Source organism: Apodemus sylvaticus, chromosome 5 (genome assembly GCF_947179515.1).
Source record: "Apodemus sylvaticus chromosome 5, mApoSyl1.1, whole genome shotgun sequence".
In the NCBI taxonomy this organism is placed as follows: Eukaryota; Metazoa; Chordata; class Mammalia; order Rodentia; family Muridae; genus Apodemus; species Apodemus sylvaticus.
This window is the reverse complement of record NC_067476.1, coordinates 39,248,677-39,257,040: the sequence shown is the minus strand read 5'-3', so window position 1 is coordinate 39,257,040 and position 8,364 is coordinate 39,248,677. Positions and strand designations below refer to the sequence as shown.

General features: G+C 44.8%; 1 pseudogene; it reads right to left on the bottom strand.

Moving 5' to 3' along the window:
- Window positions 1-7,361: 7,361 nt before the first annotated feature.
- Window positions 7,362-7,826, bottom strand: LOC127684757 (40S ribosomal protein S14-like; annotated as a pseudogene).
- Window positions 7,827-8,364: the final 538 nt, after the last annotated feature.

Below are 8,364 nucleotides of genomic sequence, written 5' to 3'. Positions count from 1 at the left end.
AGAGTATGCATGTCTTAGTGAGGGTTCCTATTGCCGTGATAAAACACCGTGACCAAAAGCAACTTGAGGAGGAAAGGGTTTATTTCGTCTTACAGTTCTCAGGTCATACTCCATCAGGAGGGGAGTGAGGGCAGAAAGGCAGAGCAGAAACCTAGAGGAAGGATATAAGTCCGGGACTATGGAGGAATACTACGTACTGGCTTGGTTTCAAGGCTCGCTCAGCATGCTTTCTGAAAACATTGATGGACCCTTGCACATCAATCATCAACCAAGATAGTTAAATAAAAAGCCCTACAGGCTAATCCGGTAGGACCATTTTCTCAGCTGAGGTTCCTTCTTCCCAAATGACTCTTGGCTTACGTCAAGTTGGCACACAACTAGGCAGCACAGGGCTGGAGAGATGGCTCAGCAGTTAAGAGCACTGGCCGCTCTTCAAGAGGTCCTTAGTCCAATTCTCAGCAACCACGTGGTGGCTTACAACCATCCGTAATGAGTTCTGATGCTTTCTTCTGGCATGCAGGTGTCCATGCAGATAGAGCATTCATACATAAAATATATGAATAATCTTAAAACTAAAGAAAAAACTGGGCAGTACAAGGTACACAAACTTCACAATATTAATAACTTTCCTAGTTTGGTGGCACCAAGTGCGTGCTGTTACATTGGCACTGGTGCCATTCCTCGTTAGACGTTCCTCATCGTCCCTAAATTAAACTTTCCGTAAACTGAAGAAGCCTTTCACCTTTCCCTCCTCCAGCTCTGTTAAACTCTGTGTTATCTTTTACTTCAACTCTTAGCTACTCCAGGTCCCGCCCATAGCTGGAAGAATTCAATATTTGTCTTTTTTGCCTCCACGTTATTTCATTGATTATGGTTATAATGTCCACGAGGTTTACTCCTGCCATAACATGTTCTGCCTTTTAAAGGCTTAATTGTCTAGATATACCACATTTTGTTTATCCACACGTCTCTTAATGGGTATCAGGCTTGCCTGTACCTTTTTGGCCAATGTAAGTAATGTTGCAAATTTGTGATAATTTGTTCCCAAAGCTGTAGAAACTAATAGAGATGATAACCTGACCAGAGGCTTTCCTGAATTCCTCCCCAGAGGTCACGTGGGAGGTCAGCCTTTGCAAGGCATGGGCAGCTAATCCCTTGTCACATCCACCCGAGGGAGAAGTAGGGGCCTAGAAAAGCACAGAATGCCTACATTTGCATAGGTCTTCAGAATCAGATTGTATCAGGATAGGGCAGAGAAACTGTGTTTTTGAGACATATCGATTTCCAATACATCAGAGCATCAGAAATAGTGGGTCAGCATTCACACATGAAATGTTTTTCATGATTTGGCCTGTGGTTCCTAACCTGAAGGGATAGGGCTAAGACAGTTTCTCTGAGCTGCCACATCACTCGCTAGAGAGGGCAGACAGCCCGAGTCCAATGCATTGTTTTCTGTTGGTCCTGAAGGAAGAACTGCACTTCTGCTTGGGAAACAAAATGACAACCTCCCCGGTCCCCAGGCTGGAGCTGGATGCTAATAAGTGCTAATGAAAAGAAGATTAAATTGCTCGTGGAGATGAAGTTTTGTTGGATTAAGCAGGGGGAGGAACTGAGCAGTTGGAAGACCAGAAAGAGTCGGTGTGGTGTCTTGAGGGAGGCTCCCAGGCTCTGCTGGAAGGCACAGGGTGAGGTAGATGGAAGACAGAGAAGGAGAAACCCCAGAAGCAGAGATGCTGACAGGCACAGGCCTGCTCCTCTGTGCTGAACTTCCCTTCTCCACAAACTCTGCAGCCAAATCGCTTACATTTGGCTCCTGAGCAAAGGACTTTGAAGTAAAGAAGAATATTCCATCAGGATTCTCTCTCAGGAGTAGAAGGCACTTGAAAAGCACGGTGAGAAGCAGAAAACATGGGAACCCTCTGACCCTGGAACTCCAGCAGTCAGTGGATTGGGACGTTCCTTCGGCCAGGGCTGTTTTATTTGGTATTGAGGGAAAGGAAGGATACAGACCCTGTGGAAAGAATGTTACACATGGAGCAGTCTTGTCTGTTAGGAGGAATGGATCCATGAAGACTGCCAGGCATGTAGGTGTGTGACTGTGGAACACTGTTTTAGGCTAGCTAGCCTCTCCCAACCCCCACTGAATTGAGTTTTCTGATATCACAGCTAGAAATCCTTGGTGGCAGTCCACCTGATAGAAGGAGAGTGTGTGTATTTGTGAGTGTATATATGTATGTGTGTGTGTTTATTTGTGTATGTGTTTGTGTGTGTGTATTTGTGTATGTGTTCCTGTGTGTATTGTGTGTGTGTTTGTATGTGTGTGTGTGTGTATGCATGTAAAACAGAAGGTTCATCAAATTATTAAGAGATTAATAAATGATATTCTGGAGGAGACTTTTCAAACTTCTCTTTCCTACTTTCTCCTAGGCCAAATGCTCAAGAATACGGGATTTAAACAATTGTTTTAAGTCAAGTCAATTTAAAGAGGAAGAGTTAGAGGTTTATAGACTCCCCTGGTTGGCATCGGGTTGCTGATTAATGGTGCTGAGGCCTGTAATTATCCTCCTGTCAGGAGGCCTAGCGTCCTCAATAAATCCACACTCATCTGCCTTGCCAGGGCTCCAGAAGGGAGTATCTTGATTTATTTCCCAATTGGCATGCAGTCTCTTTACTGTACCTTAGGGAATGTTCAACCACTTAATGGCTTGAGCAGTCAATTTTCATATTGCTTATATTGAGCAACCTGGAATGTAACTATGACCGTGAGGACAGGAGCTGGGCTTTCTTTCTTCTTGCCTTTGCTGTTCATTTCTCTTTCCCTAACTGGTATCACTAGCAACCTAGGTGTGGCAGATTGAAAGCCAGCCTGCTACCCATTTTCTCGTGAGTCTTTGCCCTGAGCATGTGTTCTCCCCTGGGAATGTGGAGTCTGAGCTAGCCTTGTCATTGCAGCCGAGAGGATACGGTGGAAGTGACTGTGGTGTGGAGCTGGAGGATACACACCAGTGATGGACTAGGATGCCCACGGCTCACTGTGGAGATATATATACATAATATATATACTGAAGGATACATACATCAGTATATATAGAAGGTGTGTGTATTCATTTGTGTGTGTATTCATGTGTGTGTGTATGTGTTTGTGTGTGTGTGTAAAACAGAAGGTTCATCAAATTATTGAGAGATTAATAAATGATATTCTGGAGGTTGGAGGCTAAAGAAGACAGGTCATAACTGGGGAGAGGCAGCAGGGGTGCACAGGACAGAACGAATTTTGTTTACTTTATGGAAGTGTAAACATTAATCTGACAGAGAATTTCTGCGTTCAATGGATTAAAACTAAAATAAAAGACACTTTTAATAGGAAATCAATTTTTCCTGTTGCTTTTTTCTAATGTTCTTCTAATGTGTTTGGTTGTTTAACTTTTATACTGCATTTAAATGTCTGTCCATATACACCCACGTGTGCTTGTGTGTTTGTGTTTTGTGTGTGTGTGTGTTTGTGTGCGTGTTTATGTTCAGAGGATCTCCGTCTCAAGAGTCTATCTGAGTCATTGGGCTTGTCAGGCTTTCTTCCGAGGACTCAGCTAGGTGGGGGGCGGGGTGGGAGTGGGGCATGCCTTAATACTCATAGTTTTGGGTGACTCTTTCCCCATCTCCACTAACCAGAGTCCCCTCTCTCTGCAAATGTCCACATGGGGATACTGATCCCACAATATGTCAGTCTCTACATTTGCAGGACTCCACAATTTAGTCTGTGAGCTCCCTGAAGGAAGCAGCCAGGGCCGCCTGTGTCTCTTGTTTCTCACTGGAAGGGAGGTCAGAGGTGATGAAACCAGTGGCTGTGGGCACGGAACTGAGCCTGGGCTCTGCAGTGTCTCTGTGAGTTAAGCCACAGAGCGCAGACACCACTGCTGCCCCAGTTTTGTGCGTGAGCAAGCAGACAAGAGGGGTCGGCTGTAGTCGAGGCCTCGTAGCTGGGACAGCAGAGTGTGGGTTTGAACTGGATCATTTGGTTCTGGAGCCCATGATCTTAAACTCTGCTCCAGTAATCTAGGAAATTAAACCAGGGGGACAATGTCCTGGGGACAGAGGAGGAAGAGGAATGGCTGGGTTGTTGTCCAGAGTCCTGCACTTTACACACTTCCGTTGTGTTTGGAGGGAACACATAACAGACGGTACTGGGTTCTGCTGTGACACTCCTGTTCCTTCCTGTCATTTCCACCGGGGGACAGGCTGCTCTAAGCGCTGCTGTTGGCCTCTGCTCTGCTCTGCTTGGTGTTTCCCATGCCAGTTTCCAGGCTGCTCCAGATGCCAAGGGCTCCCATGCTGGGCTGGATTGACCACAGAGACTGGCCTCCGCCAAGACCTGCTGCTTTGGGTGTGATATGTGTTTTTCTGATGTTCCTGCCTATCAAATCTACACCGTGGCCACATCTGATCTCTCAACCCCTTCTGGTCAAACTGTAAAAAAATGAGCTCAAGTTAGAGAATAAACAGCTGGCACTGTTTTTCCCTTGCAGGTTGTAGCTGGTGTTTATAGCTATAGTGGCCTAGAGACTGGGGGCGTGTTTCAGACTATAAAATCTCAGGGTCCTTAATGTCAAAAAGAGTCCCTGAAACCAAAGAGATAGTTGCAGGGCCACACTGAGTTTGTTTCCTGGCAAAGCTGGTCAGACCAGTGATGTCAACCATAAAATTCTTGTTGCCCTTTAGTTCTTTCCTCTAGGAAGAACTGCCTACTCCTCTCACCGTGTACAGAATAGACAGGCTGTGATGGGCACAGAGGCAGATAAATAGCGTCTTTCAGACAATCACCCTGGGACAAATGCTTCGTTTTTATAGTGTCATCCCGTGCCTCATTTTCTGTGGTGACCTTTTGCCCCCATACTGAACTGTCCCTCAAACAAGAGCGAGCGGTCATTTCCTGCTCTGACTGTTGAAGTGCACAGCAGACAAATCTCTATTGTATAGTTCTGGGAGTCGGGGCACGTTGCTCTTTTCTCCTCAGTAAATCCACTCTCAGCCTACTTCCTCTCTGGCCCCGCACTGCAGCCCGCAGTGGCTGAAGAGGAAGCGAGGGTCAGGGACTAACTCTGATCCTCATCCTGTATTTAGGATTCTAGTTCCCCTCACCTCCCCAGAGGTCTTGATCTGGAAAACAAGTTGTTTTTCATGGAACAAAGGCTTCTGGAAAGCAGGAAGGCCATCCCAGCAGAGCCTTGTGTGGGGAAGAGAGCCACAGTGATCTGCTGGCAGCCCTAGGTGGCTTTGGTTAGTTAGAACTCAGAATATAGATCCTGGAAGGCTGGGACTGAAGGTCAGGCCACACCCACTCCTGGCAGGGTGGGGCTCCAGGCAATATGATGAGCCTTTGGTCTGTCCAGCTCTTGTAAGAATACTACATTTTGTTGGACCCTGTCACCTACTCTCCTCTTGTAATCTCTCTCTCTCTCTCTCTCTCTCTCTCCTTCTATCTACACACACATATATATAAAATGTAATATATGTCAGTATATATAATGTGTATATATACATATATAACATATTATATACATATCTATATATAATATAGATATATGTCTCTATCTATCTATCTATCTATCTATCTATCTATCTATCTATCATCTATCTATCTATTAAGATAAAGGTTTACAAGTTACCAGAGTCAACAAAACACAAAAGAATTACTGTTTCTCTCTGCCCTGAACATGTTCTATTAGGACAGAATGTCTGCCCACCCCTTTCTAAAATGTAGTGAGACACCAGTCCCCTGCTTTACAGAGTCTGAGTCCCGAGCTAGTTCTCTTGATATTTCTAAAGTGGCCACTATGACAGACTACCGTTAGATGCCTAGAGAAGAATCTTCTGTTTGGTTTAATTTGGGAAACATTGGATTAAAAAGCTGGGCATGTTCTTGACCCAGAGCATTTATTGTGAGGGTTTCTTGGAGTCTGTTGAGGGTGAAGATCAAATTCGGCTTTTCTGGACACTGGAGAGATGGCTCTGAGTTCTAGTACCCATATCAGGTGGTTCAAAGATTTATTTATTTTATGTATATGAGTACAGTGTAGCTGTCTTCAGACATACCAGAAAAGGCCATCGGATTCCATTACAGATTGTTGTGAGTCACCTGTGGTTGCTGGGAATTGAACTCAGGAATTCTGGAAAAGCAGTCAGTGCTCTTAACCGCTGAGCCATCTCCCCAGCCTCCCATATCAGGTGGTTCAAAATGTAACTCCAGATCCAGGAGATCCAATGCCTTCTTCTGGACTCTGTGTGCAGAGTCTAGTACACATGTGAGTACAGTACCTGTGACCTGTGACACGTGTGCATGGACCTGTACTCACATGTGCACACACACACATGTATACACATTATTTAAAAAGAAAGATAAATGGATCGGTTTTAGCTAGTTATGGGGGTCACATGCCTTAAATCCTAGCACTAGGGAGGTAGAAGCAGGAAGGTTTCTGTGAGTTCCAGGCCAGCCTGACCTGCACAGTAAACATCATGACCAGCCAGGGATACACACTAAGATCTTTTTTTCTCTTTTATTCCAAATGTAGCTTTTCAGAAATATTTTTGTCACTAAGGAATTTTTGTTTTAAATGGCACAACTGCTAAAATGTCTCAGAACAGAGTGGAAGATGCTGATGTTTATTTTGTGCTCCTGGCTATACAAAATATCAATAGTCTTTATATTGATTTTGACTTAACAAGATTATGCTATTTTTATCAGCCTCATTAAAAGAATCTCTCAGCTGAAAATCATTTTCTTAGAATTCTACTTCAAGGAAAATGAAGTCAAATGTGCTTTCTCCTATTCATCCCTCTAAATGCAATTTCAACTCACTGGCACTTGATTTGTTGACTAGCTACTTCCTCTGAGTTTAAACACCCTCTCCCAGAAAGAGGAAGGAGTCCGGGAGAACTCAGTGAACTTAAAGATGCCCAGGAAGCTCATAAAACTTACAAGCCTCAGGAAGATCAGAAAATTAGACTGCTGTGAGTTATGGAAGCACTAAGCCACTGATGGGGAGGAGAGACTTTTCAGTGAGGCTGCCTAGATGTTGAACAGGAAGTTTCAGAGATGTTATTTTCATGACTTATGAAACATGCTAGGATGGGCTTTTCAGTGAAGGCACTGCCTAAGAGAAACGCATCTATAAGTAACTCTCCAGAATTTAGTCCCGATATTCTTACTGGTTTACCAAGCAGAGGGCTGGAATACTTTCTTTGACCTGTTGAACCATATCTGTGATGAACAGAACTTTATATATATATATATATACATATATACATATATATGTGTATATATATTCAAAGCAATTTATTAACAGAAAATAATTTGAGAAGTCCTATTCACAGATGGCAACCACAATGGCACCCCTCCTCCGAGTGCTGTCAGAGAAGATGGGGGTGCCATCCTCAGTCTGCCCAATCTTCATCCCTGAGCGAGCAAGAGCTCTGAGGGCTGACTAGGCCCAAAGTCCAGGGGTCTTGGCCCTGTTTATCCTGGACCCGGAGTTCGGTATACAAAGCAGTGATGCCCAGCTCCTTGCACCTCTGGGTCACATCCTAGGCAGCCAACATGGCTACATATGGAGAAGACGCATCTTCATCAGCCTTTACCTTCATCCTACCAGTCAGTCAGCAAATGGTTTCCTAGCCAGAAAGATGGGTACCATGGACAAAGATGTCATTGAGGAATGCAAAGATATGACAGACACCAAATACGCTCCACCCTCTCTTTCAGCCAGCCACTTAAGGTCCGAAACACTGATGACTTGTTCCTTTTTTACCTTCCCCTTGCCAGGTGCCATTTCTGACAGTCATCTCCAGACTCCTTCACCGGTGTACAGACATCTTTCTTTCCACATCTCCTTAGGAAAAGTCACAGAGTTGTCTAACGTAAGGATGGTCTGAACAGTAGAGAGAAGGCAGACTGACTAAAGGCCAGACCTGAGGAGTGACCCAGGATGGACTCTCTGGCCTGTGCTTGTGCCTCACATATCCTAGACTAGGTGGGCACAGCCACAAGTTCATGCCAAAGACCCTTCATAGACACCTCTTCACTGTAGCCAAAGGCCTGAGAAAGGGTATCCTCAAGGACAGGGACTTTTGGACAACACCATCTTTGCTCCAGAGGACATCACAGAAAAGCTAAGGCCTTATACCCTTCAGAGAAAGGTCAGTTGAAGAATCCAGGCTTGTGCCCTCACCACGCCTATAAAGAACCTAATGTCTCTACAGAGTGGTGCCAGAGAAGGCCACACATGGAGCAAGAATGTCTGGCTTGATGACTGACAAAGACACACATCACCATCACATCCTGTGTGTGCAATTGGCACAGGAAGTCTG